The sequence below is a fragment of the Rhineura floridana genome, chromosome 3 (genome assembly GCF_030035675.1).
Source record: "Rhineura floridana isolate rRhiFlo1 chromosome 3, rRhiFlo1.hap2, whole genome shotgun sequence".
NCBI lineage: Eukaryota > Metazoa > Chordata > Lepidosauria > Squamata > Rhineuridae > Rhineura > Rhineura floridana.
Genome location: NC_084482.1, coordinates 65,081,508 through 65,103,115, shown reverse-complemented (window position 1 = coordinate 65,103,115; position 21,608 = coordinate 65,081,508). Strand labels below are relative to the sequence as shown.

At 43.8% G+C, this 21,608-nt stretch overlaps 1 long non-coding RNA gene across 1 annotated transcript in view; it reads right to left on the bottom strand.

Moving 5' to 3' along the window:
• The window catches only part of LOC133382158 (uncharacterized), a 43,442-nt gene that overhangs the window by 8,998 nt on the left and 12,836 nt on the right, over nt 1–21,608 (bottom strand). The window contains exon 2 of the long non-coding RNA XR_009761817.1: nt 9,288–9,435. This is a non-coding gene — a long non-coding RNA (uncharacterized LOC133382158). The remainder of the gene's footprint in view (nt 1–9,287; nt 9,436–21,608) is intronic.

Below are 21,608 nucleotides of genomic sequence, written 5' to 3'. Positions count from 1 at the left end.
TTTTGCCTCTAAGAGCTTCCTTGACTTTGCTTGTTAACCATGCTGGCATCTTCTTGGCCCTAGCGGTACCTTTTCTGATCTGCGGTATGCACTCCAGTTGAGCTTCTAATATAGTGTTTTTAAACAACTTCCAAGCATTTTCGAGTGATGTGACCCTCTGGACTTTGTTTTTCAGCTTTCTTTTTACCAATCCCCTCATTTTTGTGAAGTTTCCTCTTTTGAAGTCAAATGTGACCGTGTTTGGATTTTCTTGGCAATTGGCCATTTACATGTATGTTTAATTTAATAGCACTGTGGTCACTGCTCCCAATCGGTTCAACAACACTTACATCTCGCACCAGGTCCCGGTCCCCACTGAGGATTAAGTCCAGGGTTGCCGTCCCTCTGGTCGGTTCCATGACCAACTGATCTAGGGAATAGTCATTTAGAATATCTAGAAACTTTGCTTCTTTGTCATGACTGGAACACATATGCAGCCAGTCTATGTCTGGGTAGTTGAAGTCACCCATTACTACCACATTTCCTAGTTTGGATGCTTCCTCAATTTCATATCTCATCTCAAGGTCTCCCTGAGCATTTTGATCAGGGGGACGATAGATCGTTCCCAGTATTAAGTCCCTCCTGGGGCACGGTATCACCACCCACAACGATTCTGTGGAGGAGTCTGCCTCTTTTGGGGTTTCGAGCTTGCTGGATTCAATGCCTTCTTTCACGTATAGAGCGACTCTGCCACCAATACGTCCTTCCCTGTCCTTCCGATATAGTTTATATCCAGGGATAACCGTATCCCACTGGTTTTCTCCATTCCACCAGGTCTCGGTTATGCTCACTATATCAATGCTCTTCTCTAAGACCAAGCACTCCAGTTCTCCCATCTTGGTTCGGAGGCTCCTAGCATTAGCGTACAGGCACTTGTAAGCAGTGTCTCTCTTCAAGTGTCTTTGGCACTTGTGGTTAGGCCTGTGGTAATTTTGCTCTTCTGAGTTTATATCCTGTGCCCCTGCTCTCACAATGCCTACTTCTAGGCCTACCCCTTTTAAAATTTCATCATTTCTTTGGTTTTTATCCCAGGGGGGAGGTTTATTCCGAACCGGACCTTTCTCAGCTCCTGTTGGGTTTCCCCCCTAAGTCAGTTTAAAAGCTGCTCTGCTACCTTTTTAATTTTAAGTGCCAGCAGTCTGCTTCCATTCTGGTTCAAGTGGAGCCCGTCCCTTTTGTACAGGCCCGGCTTGTCCCAAAATGTTCCCCAGTGCCTAACAAATCCGAACCCTTCCACCCGACACCATCGTCTCATCCACGCATTGAGACTGCGAAGCTGGGCCTGTCTGGCTGGTCCTGCGCGTGGAACCGGTAGCATTTCAGAGAAAGCCACCTTGGAGGTCCTGGCTTTCAGCATCCTACCTAGCAACCTAAACTTTGCTTCCAGGACCTCATGGCTGCATTTCCCCATGTCGTTGGTGCCAACGTGCACCACGACCACTGACTCCTTCCCAGCACTGTCTACCAAACTATCTAAACGACGGGCGATATCCGCAACCTTCGCACCAGGCAGGCAAAACACCTTGCGGTCTACACGCCCATCACACACCCCACTGTCTATGTTCCTAATGATCGAATCACCCACTACAAGGATCCCTCCACCCCCTGGAGATATATCCTCGGCACGAGAGGATAGCTGCTCATCCCCCAAGGAATGGGTCCCTTCTAAGGGATCGTTTCCCTCTTCCTCAGCTGGATGCTCTCCTTCCCCGAGACCATCGTTCTCCATGATAGCAGGAGAGCTATCATCGTTGGAGTGGGACACAGCTATAACGTCCCTGAAGGCCTCCTCCACACACCTCTCTGCCTCTCTCAGCTTTTCCAGGTCCGCCACCTTGGCCTCAAGGAAATGAAGTCGTTCCCGGAGAGCCAGGAGCTCATTGCACCGAGAGCACACCCACGACTTCTGTCCAACAGGCAGATAGTCGTACATGCTGCAGGCAGTGCAAAACACTGGAAAGCCCCCACACGCCTGCTGGCTTCTTACCTGCATAGTTTTGTTTAAGGTTTATTACGTCAATGGGTTGGAGACTGCGGTTTAGTTGAGGTCAGGGAACAGACGGGCAGAGTGGGGGGCCCTGGCCTCCTCGCCCTGCTGCCGAACTCGCTCTGCTGCCGAACTCGCCTTGACGCTTCGTCAGCTGGGGCTCCCTCTAGCTCATGGAGCAGGCTCCCTCGCTAGGGTGCTCTGACTTTATATGTGTGGCTGGTTCCTCCCAGCTACTGCTGCCAGCCAGTGATGTGTTACTTGAGGCTGATGGCTATCAGCTGGGGCTTAACACTTTAGTATTCTCTCAGGCTTCCTTCCTTCCTGAGCGAGGGGCGGGGCTGTTTAAGCTTTTGGCTGCTTTTAATCTAATCAAGGGGCTGCGCCTTCCAGGCAAGTCTTTTGTGTTTGTTGTTTTCCCACCTAGAACAGCCTGACCTTTCTTTAACCTAGGGAAACAGAGCTTGTGGTTGTGTTTCAGGAAGGCTGAAGCTGCCCTTTTTAGCAAGCACTGAGCTGACTCTCTCCCTGTATGTGTCGGTGGAGTTTCCTTTTCCCCCTTCTCTCCGACTGGAATTTAGCCTTGTTTACAGTGTCCCCTGAAGCTTTCCTGCTAGGGTGGTGTTGAAAACTAGCTTTCTATGGGCTTCCTTCTCCTAGGATCTGTCTCCTAAGATATAGGTTCTTTCAGGATTTCAGGATTCAGGATGTTGTGGTACTATAATCTCATTATCCCCAACTGTTGGTCATGGGGCTGGGGCTCATGGGTCTTTGAGTCTACAACAACTGGAGGATAGAACATTGGCCAGCAGTGCCATACATCTGCCCATTTGATGTGTCTGCAAATCATTTATCTGGGTTACATGGTATTGCTGTAGGTCAGAGGACTACATGCTAAGTCACTTGATACTCCTGTATCTACATGACTGCATTGCACCTGTACACTCACACAAACCCAACGCCTATTGTTACAAAGACAAGATAAGCTTCCTTCAGATGGCAAACTAATTTGTTGATGCTTCCTCAGGAACATTCCAGCATGTAGCAAGTATTCATTGCTCATATGGCCTAGGTATTGGCCATTGGTGCCAGCAAATACAACTGTGTATTTCAGGAGCATTTAACAGCCATATGATGAAGGACCAGGATTATAACTCTTGTCAGTTCAGATCAGTGTCCCAACCCTCATGCTGAGATCAGCCCATCAGCAAGCAATTGCCAAGAGGCATCCTTGGGAAGCAATCCCCTCTCACTTCTTTTTGACAGAGACAATGTCCCTGAGATCTGTTCCCATTAAACATACAGCTTTCATATCTCTTGAATCAAATCAAACTTTGAAGGTGGTAATGGTGGAAGATTTTTTATCTCTGTTTATGGCAAACTTCCCCCAAGAAATCTAAGCCTGAATAATAATTTGAAAGGAACAATATTTAAATTTTAAAGGTGCACAAACTAGATGGATAAGTGTTTCATTGAGGAGGGAGAGCCAGAGAATCAGGGCAGAGGGGAGAAAAGACGTGCATCTCTTTGCATCGTCAATATCTCAGGGCAAGGTTGCTCCAGACGTAATGAGAATCCCTATGAATTACCTCTTGCCTTTATTGTCTATTGCTACCAGGGAAGGGGGAGGAGGAGAGCAAACCAACTTTTTTTTTAATTTGGACAGACTTAAAGAAGTGGCATCAAATTTGAAGGGCACCCTATCAATCTGTTGTCCTAGCTGCATGAAATTGTATTTCCCTGCCACTTCATATCTTATTTGCAGCAGCTGGGCTGTAAGTCATTGGTGATAACATTCTTTATTATGCAGCCGTGTTTATGAACTGTGCCTGGAAAGAGATGATAGAAATATGCAGCAATATGCAAAGGGTAAGGGGAGGAGGGGAAATAAATGCTAGTTGCTAAGGTAACCAGGGGGCTATTTTGGGCATCAAATTTTTGCAAATAATGAAAAGCATTTTTATGCAGTGGTTGGTCTTGCCATGAGGAGAAAGGGTGGAGGGTACACAGTGAACTGAGAGATATTTGAAAAGGCTGCAGTTTATTTTCTTTTCCTATGTTTAAATTTTAGCTAGATCTGGTATTTTCATCAAAAAGGAAAAGAAGTTGATGTGTGCTGGCTTAGTGTGAATGGTGGCTACTTTAACTAATAAACACAAAAGGTGTCCAGAAATTTCACCATCTTTCCATAGTTTTTTCTATCTCAAGTTCTTGTAAAATTTTAAAACAAGGCAACATTCTTAGGATGCACAGCAGACACATCTTACCACAGCTTGGTGTACAATATCCCCCAGCAAGCCTAACTTCCTGAAAGGCTCAGTGTACCTTATAGAGCAAGATTAGCCTGATTGCATGAGCTAATTCCCCCTCCCCATCTCCTCCATCGAGAGTGAAAGAAGCTAATTTAAAAGATGCCCTTGGATTTTCCCAGGGCCTCTGGTTTGGCAGGGATGAGGAAAAGTATGCTGCTGACAGAACAAACTCAGGCTTCATTTATTGAGACATTTACTCTGGAAACTTCTGGGTTCAGGCATTCTGGGTGGGTTGGCCAAAAGAGTAAGCTGCTGAGGAGTTGCAATATTGCAAAGAAAGAAGACCGGGGGGGGGGAGACTACACAGTATCCAGATAAGTAGCCCTACACCACAGCCAATCTATTTCTTAGGCCACTACTTTTTGGTAGTTAGCAGACAGAAGATTACATAATAAAAGGTGCTTGTTGTCATGGGATTTAGAGTAGGAGTTGCTAACCTGTGGCCCTCAAGCTATTGCTGAACTACAGCTCCCATCAGTATCAGACCCAGACCCAGACCCTGTGGCCATCAGTCAGTGGTGATGGAATTTTTGTTCATCAACATGTGGTTAGTCACCCCCAGATTAGCATAACCATCACCATTTTGTTGTCATGCTGACTAGCTTCTTACCCTATGCTGATTGATCCTGCGAGTCTTCACTACAAGAAACTAGAGTGGGGATTGGGACTGGCCCTCTGATTCAGAGCATGTATCACTTGTAACTCCTTCATGTGGAAGTGCCCTTAGGGATCACATAGCTGTGGGGAGTGTCTTCAGAATTAGCTGGTGGGGGGATGGGTAAACTCTGGTGGGGTTTGATCTTAGGCAGCATCTAGGACTCTAAAGCACATTGCTCTGTATGTGGATATTTTAATTTTGGTTCATATGTCTCATTTAAGTTAGTGGCAATCACTGCATCTTATGCAATTAATTCCATAAACTGGTTATGCATTGCATGAAGAGAAGAATGACTGATTTTAGAAAAAATAGGTGGCTGCTTTTTACTGAATCAAAGCATTGGTCCATCTAGCTCAATATCATCGACACTGACTGGCAGTGGCTCTCCAGGGTTTATATAAGAAGGGCTTGCTAGATCAGGCCAATGACCTATCTGGTCCAGCATCCTTTTCTCACAGTGGCCAACCAGATGCCTATGGAAAGCCCACAAGCAGGATGTGAGCGCAAGAGCACTTTTCCCTCCAGCGGTTTCCAGCAACTGGTATCTGGAAGCATGCTGCCTCTGACCATGGAGGCAGAGCATAGCCTTATGGCTATTAGCCATTTATTTATTTAGCCATTTTAGACAGGATTCTCCCCCAGCCCTACCTGGAGATGCTGGGAACTGAACCTGAGACCTTCTATATGCAAAGTAGATGCTCTACCACTGAGCTATGGCTCTTCTTTTTGTTTATCCTGAGCCAATACCAGAGTTTAGTGTTTTGTATGTGTGAGAAAGAAAATCCCTCTCTTCACTTTCTCCATGTTGTTTTAAATTGTATACACCTCTAGTATGCTGGGAGGAAGGGTGTTGGCTTTCCACTCTACAAACTTGCCATACCACCTACTATTCGTTTTAAGGAAAATATAATGACGGCAACTTTTACTTACAACCAGACTCAGTAGTCTTGCTGTGTGCCAAAAGTAGGCCCGAGAGCTAAAAGTGGCTCTCCAGAACTCCCTATCTGACCCTCCATCCTTTCACCAGGCCACACCCCTCACTGGCCCTGCTTCACACTCTCCTGAAACGCTTTCAGTTGTGATAATACCTCTTGCTTTCTTGCTTGCATGGAGGATGGAAATATTTGATTTTTGTGTATCTGTAATGTAGCCTACTGTACAAAGATAAGAGGCACATCTACTGCCAACCCATTTTTTGCCTCTGGCCCTGCCCATTGCTGGCATACAGCCCTCAGAAGATTGCCTAATAAGTAATGTATGAGGTCTTAGGCTCAAAAAGTTCTTTATCCATGCTCCTAGGATCTATGACTGATTTTGCACTAGGCATTTAGCATGGAATCACCATGCCCTGTTCAGTCCACACAACATCATCATCCATTTGTGAAGTGCCCATTTCTTCCCAGTGCTGCTTCTGTATTTTTTTTCTTACAGTGGAAAGTAGGACTTTTTTTGTAGGAGGACAGAAGAGTAGTACAACAGTTGTAGCTACCCTTTCCATATTTTTAAGGGGCATGGTTTTGGTGTGAGGATTGACATATCAGGCAGATGAACCTATTACAGCTCAGCACACATTCACCATAACCTTTGCTGTGAGCACCATTTTATAACCCATTTTATTAGCTTTTTAATTAGTGCTAAAATACTTTTCCAGCTATATTTTAAAAATATTAAAATAATAGCTAAATAATTTTAAAATGAAAGTATTATAGCTTATATTATTATAATGCTTATTTTAAAAGTAAAGGAAAAACTTTTTTTGGTCACCATTTTTAGCAATGTGGTGTTCCCTCATTTATTTCAATTTATACTTAAATGCTTGGTGGTTGTTTTTGCTTTGCTTTTTACAATTTCAATGGGAAATCACACTTAAATATATTGTGCTCAGTGTTAAATTATTTATTTATTCGGTTCCCCTCTCCCTTGTCTCAAATGTCTACTCAGGTAAATTGCACTTTTCTCACACACAGCAGCTATGTCACATTCACTGGTATGGATGAAACACAGGAGGATGAACCTACTGGAAAAGTGCAATAGTCCCAGCAGTGTAGAAAGTCAGTTGCTAGTCTGCTTGTAGCTTATGTTGGAAGAGCAATGTTTTATTAACACTAGGAGTTGCTTGTCTAAGATCAGCTAGAGACAGGTCAGGTTTTCCCCTGTCCATGGTGCTGCTGGACTGCCTTTATGGCATCCAGCATGTTGCTTGTATCCTATCTTACCAGAAAACTGACCCCTCATCTTATTTATTTTATTTCATTTATTTTATTTATTCAGCTTATATCCCGCCCGACTAGCAAACAGCTCTCTGGGCGGCAAACATAGCAACATATACAATAATAAAATTACAAAGTCAGTATAACAAATATAAAAATACACCATCTAAAATAGAAATTACAGCATTTACATAAATAACTTAAATTAAAATGCCTCAGAGAAGAGAAAGGTTTTAACCTGGCGCCGGAAGGATAATAGTGTCGGCGCCAGGCGTACCTCCTCGGGGAGACTATTCCACAATTCGGGGGCCACCACTGAGAAGGCCCTAGATCTTGTTACTACCCTCCGGGCCTCCCAATGGGTCGGGACCCGGAGGAGGGCCTTCATAGTAGACCATAGTGTACGAGCTGGTTCGTAACGGGAGAGGCGTTCTTGCAGGTATCGTGGTCCCGCGCTGTATAAGGCTTTATAGGTTAAAACCAACACTTTGAATCTGGCCCGGTAGCATATTGGAAGCCAGTGCAAGCGAGCCAGAACAGGTGTTATATGCTCAGACCGCTTAGTTCTTGTTAGCAGTCTGGCCGCCGTATTTTGCACTAGCTGTAGCTTCCGAACCGTCTTCAAAGGTAGCCCTACGTAGAGCGCGTTGCAGTAGTCCAAACGTAAGGTTAGAATCTTTAGAATCTCTTCCTTGGACAATGCCTTTACTTACCTAGAATACTGTTCCATTTCTCAGAATTTATTGGAAATGCTACCTCTTCCAGGGAGATGGGTGGAAAATTTGGTCTTTGCTTACTCTAATTTATTTTAACATACATGGTGCCAGTTTTATCTGCAGAGGCTAAGCTTGTTGTTTTAAGTGTTTAGGACTCTGAGTTGCTTTAAAGCTGTCCGAATAGAGATGTGAAAATAATTTTCATAAGTCAAGTTGCTTGTCTCCCACCCTAGGACTTTTCATGATACATAAGAACCTGAAGCTATTGGTAATGTAAAGCTAGTGAAACAGACAGTTTCTTCAGCAAGAATCCTTTCTCTTCTATAGCATTGCACATCTGCAATATTGTTCTTGTAGCTTATGCTTTACAATAAAAACTTTGCAGCAATCCTGACATCCCCATATAAGCATTAAATCAAAGTAACTTTGTGAATAATTCTAAAACTGAATTATTTGAGGTCAATATGCTCCAGTCGAGATAATACCGCTTGTTTCCTGAAATTAATTTAAGGATTACATGTTTTGGGGGATGTAGAATATTTTCAGGTCAGATCAGGGCATGCCCAATCTACCTTTTAAAGCTTGTTTTAAACTAACCCAAATGATTTTTTCTCCAAACAGATCGTACAACCCAGTCAAAATGAAGCACATTTAAATTGCATTGATTTCAATGGAATAGAGCTGAGCACATGTTTAACCCATCCAAGGAGAGAAAGAAAGATATTGCATCCTGAATGGATTTAAGATGTTTTAAACTCTGGATCCATGCAATATACCAAAATGTCTTACAATTCACAACTCTGAGCCACTAACATGCTCAGGGTACCACTGAGATGAAGGTGAGGGAATTGGCTCATGGCTGTACCATTTCTTCCCATCCTGTACACATTCTTATCAGTAGAGAGTTATCCAGTGGAGTGAGAGCTGTAAATAAACTAAAGAATAGAAAACTATAACTGACAGTCATGATTTTAAGGCATTACCTAAGGGTGAGATTAATTCTTAGCATTAATGTATGAGTGTTCATATACAATATTTCAGCAATCTTTATAGCAGTTATGTAAGGCATGGATCGGGAACCTGTCACTCTCCAGATGTTGGGACTATTCCCTGATCATTGCCCATGCTGGTTGGGGCTGACGGGAACTGAAGGGGCATAGATTCCCTATCCCTGATGTAAGGTAAGCCAGTGGAAGGGGGGAGCAGAGGGGAAGACAGTGGTGAGGCTAAGAAGAGATGACCTGCATAAGGTTACCTTGTTAGAATCACGGACTTCCTGGGTCACAACTCACACTTTTAGCATCTACGCTACATCAGTTCTCCCCAAGGGTTTGGACAGTCAAAGACTTATATATATTTGTTTACCTTTTTCCATTTCTTGTACCTCTGTTGGCCTCCAAAAACAGCTGGGAATCACAGTTGGGGAGAGTGCTGTTGACCTCAGGTCCAGCTTGTGGGCTTCCAACAGACATCTGCTTGTAGGTTTCCCACAGGCATCTTAGGCAAGTTATCACTGTGAGAAAATGATACTGGACTGGATGAGTCTTTGGTTTGATCCAGCAAGGCTCTTCTTAAGCACTTCATTGATTATTTTCCACATGACATAGTAGAATATGTTCTTCTATTTAGGATCAATTTTTAAAACTGTAAATACTATTATGTATTTTGTTTGTCTTGGGCTCTACCTGGAAACAAGCTGCTTGACTGTGTAAATTAAGTGCAGTGTAGTCCTATGGAACTGACGAGGTTTTCCCTTGTCTATCTTAAAGAATTAATAAAGGACTGGTACTTTCAATTATTTGTCTTATATTTTGCAACAAGGGACTGGTTTGGATGCTTGAAATTCCCTCATGTGGTACACCCCTGTGGAAAAAGCCATATAGAGATAGAAAAGTCTAACCCACAGTGCATGTTTACTTCAAAATATATATTTACTTAGAAATGTCTCACTGAGTTCAGTGGGGGTTTTATTCACTAGGATGTGTGTTTAGGATAGCAGCCCCAGTGTGGTATGGCGTCTAGTGGATGGAGTGTTGGACCAGGGAGAACTGGGACTGAATTCCTGTTTACTCAGCCATGAGGCTCCCTGAGTGAACTGGGACCAGTCACACACATTGTCAGCCTAACCCAGCTCACAGGATTGTATTGTATTGCTTTGTTTTTTTAAAAAATATTTATATCCTGCCTTTCCTAAAAGTTCAAGGCATCTAACAGTAAGCTATAAACACAAGTACACATCAGGCAGTGTACAAATACAATGCAAATACAACAAAACAGTAAAACATTGTATTGTTTTGAGGATACAATGGGATACTCCCCATGTATGGCATCTCAAACTTGTTGAAGAAAGGGAGAAGGACAGTCATATTAACACAACACATTTCAGCTCCTACTGGGAGAAAGGGTGGGATATAAATTTAATAAACAAACAAATACATAAATAAATAACCCAGCAAATCTGTGGTTATAGATGCCCTGGAAAATATACCACTAAGTACAAACAAAACACTACCAAGAAGTGGTACTTTTAGCTGTGAATGTGCTGGATCAGACTTGACTTTCTCCATGTAGCTGTACCCACAAGTCTGGCACTTGAAATGGCCTTGAGTGCTGCTATAGTGCTGTTAGCTGTGCAAACAATGTTATAATGACAACTAGGGATGGACAACTACGCACCTTTAGTGTGCCCAAACCAAAGGGAAAAGTACCTACATGTGCCTCTTCAGAATAGATCCACTTATAATTGGAAGTCTCTGCCTTCTGGTTTTGAATACAAGTGATCAAAGAAGCACACGGAATGTAGAAATAACTCAGTTACAGAAAGACAACTGCATACACACCATACATTTAAAACATTCCTCCCCCCCAAAAAAAATCCTGGGAACTGTAGTTTGTTAAGGATGCTGGGAACTGTAGCACTGTGAGGAGTAAACTACAGGTGGGGGAAATGTGCTATCAATGTATGGTGTGTACAAAGTAAATTTTCTGGAGTGCTGAGCCCTCGTGAACATTCAGTGTGGCCGTAGCCTTGTCTTTTGGCTGTTTCCAGTAGCTGGGATGTGGGGAGAAGGTGTGATTTGCATCCTCATAGCTAGGAGACAGAAAGGGGAGAAAAAACCAATCTCTGCTGTGTGTGTTGTGTCTACTTGTTTGTCCCCTCCCTCCCATCTCTCTGTGTGTATGAGGATATATTTAAGAACATAAGAACATAAGAAGAGCCTGCTGGATCAGGCCAGTGGCCCATCTAGTCCAGCATCCTGTTCTCACAGTGGCCAACCAGGTGCCTGGGGGAAGCCACACACTATTTGTGCTGTGTGAGTGGGCGTGCGCACACATGACTCCTGCATGCTGGCATGTGGCCCTTGAAGGGGTGGTAAATTCTCAATGTGGCCTTTGGGCCGAAAAAGCTTAGCTACCCCTTGCTTTTTTCCCCTGTGGATTGCAGATACGATTGATTAAATTTTTTCAGCACTTCTAAGTTGTAAACATAATTTAAATCATAAAGAATAATTCATTCCACAATTGTTTTTAATATACTACTCTGTAAAAACTAGCAGCGCCTGATTAAAAAAACCAAGATATAAATATAGCTGATAGACATTGAATGATGATTGATCTTTTGAAATGTGGCAGTTATTGAACTATTAACAAATGCCCCAGATAACAAAACAATCCCAACTCAATTACCTGCATTTTTAATATTTGACAATATGAAGATACTCTTTCTTTTTCCTAGGTCATGGATACAACTACTTGTGAATATAAAACCAAAGAAAATGAGGAGCTCTATGAGAACAAAAAGGTCAGTCTCTAAATTTTTCCACACAGGTTAATTGTTGCATTATTTCAATAGATATTTTTAAAACCAAAACTCTTTCTCTTGTATATGTGTTACATGGTGTGTAAATAACAGGCAACCCCACAGAAATGATCAAGATATCCTCGAGGGGAATAAAAATCCTTTTGATCTTTGTATGGCGGAATTTCCTTAACTCCTAGCATACTAATTAAGGCAGCATAATTTTCCTGAAGTAGGATACGTAGAGGTGGTAGATTTTCAAGAACTATGCAGATGTATGCTTTACATGGAAATAGTAGGAGTCACATACCACAATGTGGAAATAGTGCTTAACATTTATTTACAAGTTTTGTATTTGTAGATAGTTTTATTTATACAGCGGCGTCACTAGCGGGAGTGCGGGGGGGTGGACCTCTGGCGCATGCCCTCCCAGGGGCATGGACAGGGGTGGCTGGTCTTGCACTTGTGCACACGCTCCAGTCTGATGGTGGAAGGCCCATCAGGGCTTCACCGCCAGCGAGCGGGCGCCTGCTTTCAGCGCGCACCGGACCGGGTGCCGGGGGGCAGCGGCATCACTAGCGGGAGTGCGGGGGGGTGCGGCTCTGGGTGTCACACCCCTCATGGTGTCACCCAGGTGTGATCCGCACCCCCCGCACCCCAGTAGTGACGCCCCTGTATTTATATTGTACATGAGATTCATGGAGGAAGGAGACTGATGTGAGCAACCTATTCATACATCAAAACTAGGGATGAAAAGATTTGTCTGTTTCCGTTCTCTCCGCTTCTCATTTTTCCAATGTTAAATTCATTTCTCCACATTTCTACAGAGATCTGCGATTTTTTTTTTAAAAAAAACCTCATGAAAATTCTCCACCATTTTAGTGCAAATTTCTCCAAATAAACACATTTTTGTAGGCAGTTTTGACAAAGGTACAAATTTTTGCAAGCCATTTCTCATCATTTCCTGCCTTTTTGCATGTTATTTTCACTCATGTATTCATTTTTATGCACACTTTCCCCTAATATATGCAGTTTTGTAAATGTTGCTTAGTTCATTAAATGCATCCCAAAACTGTAATAAATGCAAACTTCTAAGGATGGCTGTGTTTCAGTTCTCATATTGTTTCGGAAATTGCAAATTTGATAAATTCTGCTTGAAATGTGAACTGATTCAAAATTCTCACCCATCTCTAGTCAGAACTATGTTTTCCATTTGCATAGCATGAAATATACTATAAGCAAGAATTCAGACCTTGAATAACCTTAGTGGTATGGAAGGATCCTAGGAATCTATGGTTCCATAAACATGTCATGTAGTCATAAGCTTATAAAAACTCTGCAGAAAAGCTGATTTAATTTATTGTACTACAAATGTAACATTTTGTATGGATTTGAAGTAAATCACTTAGACTGTATAGCACCTCAGTCTATGAACATTCTGTTTAAGTTTCTTATCTTGGGATCTATGAAGACTTGCTAGATATGACATATTTTCAAAGCTTGCTCTTTATTCTAGCTTCCTTCTTATTCTAGAACAGAGGTGTGGCCCTCCAAATATTGTTGAACTCCAGCTCCCATCAACCCCAGCCAGCATGGCCATTGGTCAGAGATTACGAGAATTGTGGTCCAACTACATCAGGAAGGCCACAGATTAGCCACCCCTATTCTAGACCATCAGTTCCATAGAAAAGAAAGTATGCCCCTTATTTCTGATGTTACAGCTCCAAATCCCTGCTTTACTTTTTAGGTGTTTTTATGTACAGGATTTCCCTGTTTCTGTAAGCCATTTTCACAGGAAATGAATATTTTGCTATCAACGTCTTATTGGGTTTCCAGTCCTCCTAAAATGTCCAAAAGACTAACAGTCTTTTTTTCCCCTGTGACAATTGTAAATTCTTATTTTTTTAAATTATTATTATTATCAAGATGTTCCACCTCTCTGATGTATTGCACAATAACACTCCGCTGGAAATCCAACTGAATGTATAATTTTTAACCGCTCTGACTGTCAGATCCTTAAAAGCTACCACCGGAGGTGTTTGCATAAAAGAGTTCCTTTGTGGATCTCTGAGTGAATTTGGCAATGTTCTTGATAGTATCCCACCATGCTGATAAAGCCTCACTGCTCTAGTTGCATCTGACTTAATGACTATGTTTGCTTTTTCTCACTGTATCCTCCCCATCAATTCTCCTCTACATTAGCATGCAGTTTGTGTGAAGCCTTTGTAAAGAAGTGGAAGCTGTTCAAATCTATCTGGTAGAAATATACTTTAAGAACACGCACAGGAAATATGGAAGCTTTTGTACTTGGGCTTGTTTCCTTGCATATTTATTTTTTATTTTTTTATTTTTTTAGTTTAATTTATATACCGCCCTAAGCCCGAAGGCTCTCTGGGCGGTTTACAAAAAGATAAAAACAAGCACAATATATAAATACAATAAATACAATAAATAATAATAATAATAAAAAAACAATAACGAACCAAACAACATCCAAAATACGGAAATGCTGTTTAAAATACACTTTAAAATGCCTGGGAGTATAAAAAGGTTTTCACCTGGCGCCGAAAAAATAGTAGCGTCGGCGCCAGGCGCACCTCATCAGGGAAACTGTTCCACACTTCGGGGGCCACTACTGAAAAGGCCCTGGTTCTAGTAATCACCCTCCGAGCCTCTCGATGGGATGGTACTCGGAGGAGGGCCTTAGATGTTGAGCGTAGTGTACGGGTAGGTTCATATTGGGAGAGGCGTTCCACCAGGTATTGCGGTCCCATGCCGTGTAGGGCTTTATAGGTCAAAACCAGCACTTTGAATCTAGCCCGGAAACAAATAGGAAGCCAGTGCAGACGGGCCAGAACAGGTGTTATATGAGCGGACCTTCTGGTCCGTGTCAACAATCTGGCCGCTGCATTCTGGACTAGCTGTAGTTTCCGAACAGTCTTCAAGGGCAGCCCCACGTAGAGCGCGTTGCAGTAGTCCAATCTAGAAGTTACCAGAGCATGAACAACTGAAGCGAGGTCGTCACTGTCCAGATAGGGACATAGCTGGGCTACCAATCGAAGATGGTAAAAAGCATTCCGTGCCACCAAGGCCACCTGGGCCTCAAGAGACAGGGAAGGATCGAAAAGAACTCCCAAGCTACGAACCTGTTCCTTCAAGGGGAGTGTAACCCCATCAAGAACAGGATGAACATCCACCATCTGAGCAGAGAAGGCACTCACCAACAGCGTCTCAGTCTTGTCTGGATTGAGCTTCAGTCTGTTAGCTCCCATCCAGTCCATTATCGCGGTCAGGCAACGGTTTAGCACGTTAACAGCCTCACCTGAGGAGGATGAAAAGGAGAAATAGAACTGCGTGTCATCAGCATACTGATGACAACGCAGCCCAAAACTCCTGATGACCGCACCCAGCGGCTTCATGTAGATGTTGAAAAGCATGGGGGACAGTACCGATCCCTGCGGGACTCCACAATGGAGAGTCCAGGGTATCGAACAATGTTCCCCAAGCACTACCTTCTGGTGTCGACCCACCAAGTAGGAGCGGAGCCACTGCCAAGCAGTACCCCTAACTCCCAACTCCGTGAGTCTTCCCAGAAGGATACCATGGTCGATGGTATCAAAAGCAGCTGAGAGATCAAGGAGAATCAACAGAGTCACACTCCCCCTATCCCTCTCCCGACAAAGGTCATCGTACAGGGCAACCAAGGCTGTTTCGGTGCCAAAACCGGGCCTAAAACCAGATTGAAATGGATCAAGATAATCAGTGTCATCCAAGAGCCCCTGGAGCTGGCCGGCAACCACCCGTTCCAGTACCTTGCCCAAGAACGGAACATTCGCCACAGGTCTGTAGTTGTTCAGGTTATCTGGGTCCAAAGAGGATTTCTTCAGGAGTGGTCTCACTACCGCCTCTTTTAGGCAGTCAGGGACCACTCCCTCTCTCAAAGAGGCGTTTATTATCTCCTTGGCCCAGCCGGCGGTTCCGGTCCTGCCAGCTTTCACCAGCCAAGAGGGGCAAGGGTCCAGAACAGATGTGGTCGCCCGCACCAGTCCAAGGATCTTGTCAACATCCTCAAGCTGTACAGACTGAAACTCATCCAATAAATAAGGACAAGACCGCGTTCTGGATGCTTCGTTGGAACTCACTGTCATAACATTGGAGTCTAAGTCCCGGCGAATGCATGCGATCTTATCCTGGAAGTGCCTCGCAAACTCATCACAGCGGGCTACAGATGAATCCATAATATCCCGAGGGCCAGAATGTAAAAGCCCTCGTACAATTTTAAAGAGCTCCGCCGGGCGGGAGAGAGATGCCTTAATTGTGGCAGCAAAAATCTCTTTTTTGCTGCCCTCACCGCTATTATATACCGCTTAGAAGAAGCACTTACCAAAGCATAATTGCATTCGTCAGGAGTTCGCCTCCATCTGCACTCAAGCCTCCTCCTCTCTTGCTTCATCATTCTCAGCTCCACGGTATACCATGGAGCTTTATGAGCTCTGCATAGGAGGGGGCGCATGGGAGCGATCGTGTCAACCGCCCGGGTCATCTCCATATTCCACAATCTGACCAGGGCTTCGACAGGAGCGCCAGTCTTCTCAGTCGGGAAATCCCCCAGAGCCCTTTGGAAACCCTCAGGATCCATTAGTCTCTGGGGGTGGACCAATTTAATAGGTCCCCCACCCTTGCAGAGGGAAAGGGTCGCTGTGAGCCTAAACTTCAGCAAGTGGTGATCTGTCCATGACAATGGGGTAGATGACAAATCCCCAACCACCAGATCACCATCTCCATGCCCAGTGGCGAAGATCAAATCAAGAGTATGTCCCGACACATGCGTTGGGCCGGTAACAACCTGAGACAGCCCCATGGTTGTCATGGAGGCCATGAAGTCCTGAGCCGCCCCAGATAAAGCAGTCTCGGCATGGACGTTGAAGTCCCCGAGTACCAAAAGTCTAGGGGACTGCAACAGTACCTCCGAGACTACCTCTGTCAGCTCAGTTAGGGAATTTGTTGGGCAGCAGGGCGGGTGGTACACCAACAAAATTCCCAGTCTGTCTCTCTGGCCCAACACAAGGTGGAGACACTCTAAACCAGTCATCACCTGGACAGGGTGCTTGGTGAGTGAGAAAGAACTCCTATAGACCACAGCAACCCCACCTCCCCGTCCTTCGGTTCTACCATGATGCTGAACCGCATACCCAGGTGGGCAGAGCTGGGAAAGAGCAACGCCTCCCTGATCGCCCACCCAGGTCTCAGTTATACACGCCAGGTCGGCAGCCTCGTCCACAATTAAATCATGGACAAGGGAGATCTTATGGTGAACCGACCTGGCGTTTAACAACAGCACATGGAGATCCGAAGGCTGACTGATAGAACAACCATCAGTCCTGGGGATGTGAGGAGAACCGGAACAAGTCACAGACACTACTTGTCTGGGACGAGTTCCCCTTATCTGGCACGTTCTCCTCACAATGCCATACCTCCCATTACCCGTAACTACGCTAATTGGGGCCCAATTATGTCCAAGTTCCATGCCACAGAGGATGTAAAAAGGTGATGGGACACAAAGTTCCATGTGATTAGGTGGATTCTAGTCCATTTATGCTGTAGCAGATTTGCTAATCTTTAAGGTGCCATAGGACTCTTGTTTTTCTTGCTACAGATTAGGATTCAAAGTTGATATCGTAGAACAAATCCTGCAATCCAGTTGGTATCTGATAAAAGAAAGAATTGTTGAGAATCTGTCCCTAGGAACATGGGACAAATGAAACAAATTCCTATGACCTTTTGTCTTCTGACTTTTTTACTGTTTCAGTTACTTTGTTCTGGAGCTCCATCTGGAGCTCCTAACCAACTGGGGAGGACTAGCCTCAGAGGGAGGCAATGGAGGACTAGCCTCTGAATACCACTTACCATGAAAATCCTATTCATAGGGTAGCCATAAGTCGGGATCGACTTGAAGGCAGTCCACTTCCATTTACCCCTCAGTACCAACCCCCTGTTTGATGCCCCTTTTGCTCTACCCTGCCTATTAGGATAGCTGCCACTACCCTGCCTATAGGGATAGTTACCAGTGTTGTGGATGCTCCCATTGATTGGGAGGACTGAAGCAATTTGTGCATACATATCCCCAAATTGTACAACATCTTTCCCACATATACAGGGAGAAAAAGAAGCCACAGTGATGGATACTAATGATTCTAGCTCCTGCATACAACCATTATGATGATGGGAATGGATCTCGTCATTATGGAAGAAGCTGGAAAAGAGTGGACTGATTTTTCCAGCTTAGCCAGATACATAAATATGGTATGGTGTCATTCTCAGGGAGTAGAGGAACTAACTGGAGATATTGTAGTCCTAGTGTCCCACGCAATGCCAGAATGCAGCAGATAACTTTATATAGATAAGGTTTTAATTTGACTGATTAGGATTTTAATGGCTGATCCTGCTTCTTTTTTTAAAAAATCTGATGTTCTTGTCTGTTTTATTGTTACTTGTTTTATGATATATCTGTATTTTGGGTTGTAATCAAAGTAACTCTAAGGGCTTGTTTACATGGGACCAAGATCCACATTAAAATGCTGCTTTTTCCATCGCGATTGATTTTAACAGTTCACATACTTCCGCCCTCGGTATGAACAAATTGGCTGTTTTTCTTTTTAGCATTCACACACATGTGCATTTATTGCTATCAGCGTTTCCTTGTTGCCGCACCCACACATTAGCATGTTAACTGAGGAGGCGGGGAATGGGCAGTGTTTCCCTAAACGAAGGGAGGAATAGGCGCTTGAAAGAAAGGGAATCGCTCCCACCTGTGACTGTTAGGCTGTCCCTGCGCGAGATTGGTGTGCCTTTGGCACCCCGGGACAAGCCTCAGCATGCGTTCTGGGAAACATAAAAAAACCCCAAACAATTATCTTTAGAGAGACATTAAAAGCAGCTACTAAAGGAAGCATTGACTGTTTAATATTATCGCTCTCCGTGAGTGGAGCAGATGCTGGGATGAGACACCAAGGCAGCTCCCCTTTCCCCTGCGCTTTTGGGCGCTTATAAATTACCTCAGCAGCGCCTTCGCCAGCCTCCTCTCACCGTGGCTGTGAAAAGGGCGCATGCATCAACCCGAGGGGGGGAGAGATCCAGCTTTGGGGGGGAGCGGAGGGATGATACGAGGCAGAAGAGGTCCTCCACACACACACTTTCTCACACTCTGTCTCTCTCGCACACACACACACTAGACGTAAACAACAGTGCCAAAACCACAGCTCCGAGGAAGGAATTGTACAAGCTCTAGCCCTACTACGCTCCGGGAGTTGTTGGTGTTGCTGCAGAAGAGAGAGAATGAAGGGGTGGGGAATGAGATTTTGTTTAAAGGAGAGGGGGAGGAAATGTATTGGGGGGAAACGGGAGAAAGGAAGGCGAGAGCAACCAGAAGTTGCTTCGTCAAGGGCAGGAAACAAAATGATGCCCAGAGACAGTTAAAGGGGCGGAGAAAAGGGAGGATCTAATGGCGAAAAAACTGCGCAGCCAAAAAAAAGCACTTAAAAGGTAATACACGGTAGAAGCAGGTACGGATTTTAAAAGCAAATTCGGGTTTTTGTCGCATCCATTTAATCTGGAGTTAAAGGCAAAAGCAGTAGAATGCACGCGCGTTGGCTAAAACATCAAGTAAACGGTCCAAATTAAAAGGATCTGCAAAAAGCAGCAGATGCAGATTTTTCTGGCATGTAAACAGGCCCTAAGTAATGTGTCCAATCAGTGCAAGGCTTTCTGCTTGCATAATGGGATGTTCCCCCCTCTTCCCCTCTGCACATACCCTAAATCTGATCTGGGGCTCCCCCAATCCTCTGGAGATAACATGGGGAGGGCACAGGGCACACACAGGGGGAGGAGAGGGAGGGAAGTCCCTTGTGCAAGCAGAAATCCTTGTGCTGATGGGACACATTAGTTGGATATCATACCGCCCTTTGTTTTTATATGATGCAAGGTGCCCTACGTGCTATCTTTACTGTAGAAGGGCAGGATATGATTTTCCTAAGATAAATAAATAAGCTGCCCACCTACAGCCAGCTGGAACTGCCATCAAGTCCCATGAATGGATATTTATTATTACACTGTGATCTTGAATGACAAAATATGAAATCTAGGCAGAGGTGGGGTCTCTTAACTAGACCAAAGCTAGAAGCAAATTATCGTTGTTTAATGAATGTCAGAGACTGCAGCAGATTAACAATAACAGTTTTATTTTCTAAAAAATGGTAAAAGATCAACTCTCACTAATGCAGACTCCTTGTGCTTCATCCTAGTTCCACTTTCCATGCCATATAAAGCACCTTCCATAGACAGCACTATTGTCCGTTCAGGATCACATTTCAATACAATCATTGTATGGCAGAAGTTGGAAGATAAAGGAAAAAGGACTGAGGCATAGGTTTGACTGTGTTTATGCATCTTGCCATATTCAGACATCAGGAAACCTTCTCAGGAAAAATTAGATATTTTGTGTTGAATGTTACTCTTTTATAACAGTTTAGGATTGTTCTTGCTGTGTTGTTATTCCCCACCACCACCTTCTTGTTTGCTTGCTACCACATAACAGCGTATGTCCAATAACTCAGCACTATGGTCAGAAGCTAGTTTTTTGGAGGTCCAGTTTGAGAAATGAGTGAAGGATGATGAGCCAGCCTCTCAAATGCCACACCTAAAAATGGCCTGCAGACAAATTCTGGAGCCACTGGCACCACTTTCTCCATCCTTCTTTTGCCTCTGAATTGGCAACTGGGGGCCAGGAAGCATCTCTAAGAGGGCCAGATCTTGGTGCCATAGCTGAGAAGGCCCTGTGCCAGCGTACCAACCGCTGAACCTCAGATGGTGGGGAATCTTCCTCTATAGGTAGGAATGGTGGGTGCTGCTCCAGTGCAAGATCTTGGACTAGTCTCACAATGCATGACAGTAAGCAAAATATATGAAGTCAAAAATACCACCCAAAGCTGCCCGTAGGATATAATTCTTTCTGTTTATGCTATTAACCAGATAGACCTGTTGTCCCTTACAAGCTGCAAATTACACAGGCAAATGTAATTACCCATTCCCTTTGTTATTAACACTCATTGAGGAAGTTTCCAGCCATCCTCCCTTTCATGGCATTTCAAAGCTTCCTCATAAGATGCATTCCTGATATTAAAGACAATGAGATGTCCTTTTAAAAAAAATTCAATTAAACATATGCCTACTGTGACTCTTTATTCACAGCAAATTATCTCTGTAAATAATCTTCATCAAAAGTCAGAACCAATCCCCATTAGTTGTTTAGATTAATTAATGAGTCCCCCTGGAGCCACCCAAATGAATTCAATTTAAACGTCAACAACTTGGCTACGGAGTTTCCCAGGTTGGCATTAAGACAATATTAAACCTGCAATAAGTCACATTTAAAATGTTAATTCGGAGAAGCTCTCCATTTAGAGCACTTAATTAAATCCTTAAATAAACTGCATGGGCTCTGTACCAGATGGTTCTGCATTTTCATTGCAGCAAAGAGCCTTGAAGTCATTGAGGGAAGTAATATTGGAGGCATGGTGAAGATAACCAGGATATATAGTGTAATAAAATCTAATCTTGTTTCCAGCCGGGAGATTCAGTGTATGTACACAACCCAGGCTAAAATTGTAAGTTAATTACATTAACCCCAGTATACTCTGGTATCTGAGCAGCCATGAGACAAAATTAGTCTTTTCCCATCATAAGATTCTTTTCAACTTCAGTATATTAATTTTTCACCAAATACTTACTCATAAGGAAAATTGAAGTTAATGTAACCAAAGACAAAGTAATGCAGTCTTAATATTCTGAAGGGATTAGAAAGGGCTGCATAAATATACTCAGCAAATGTC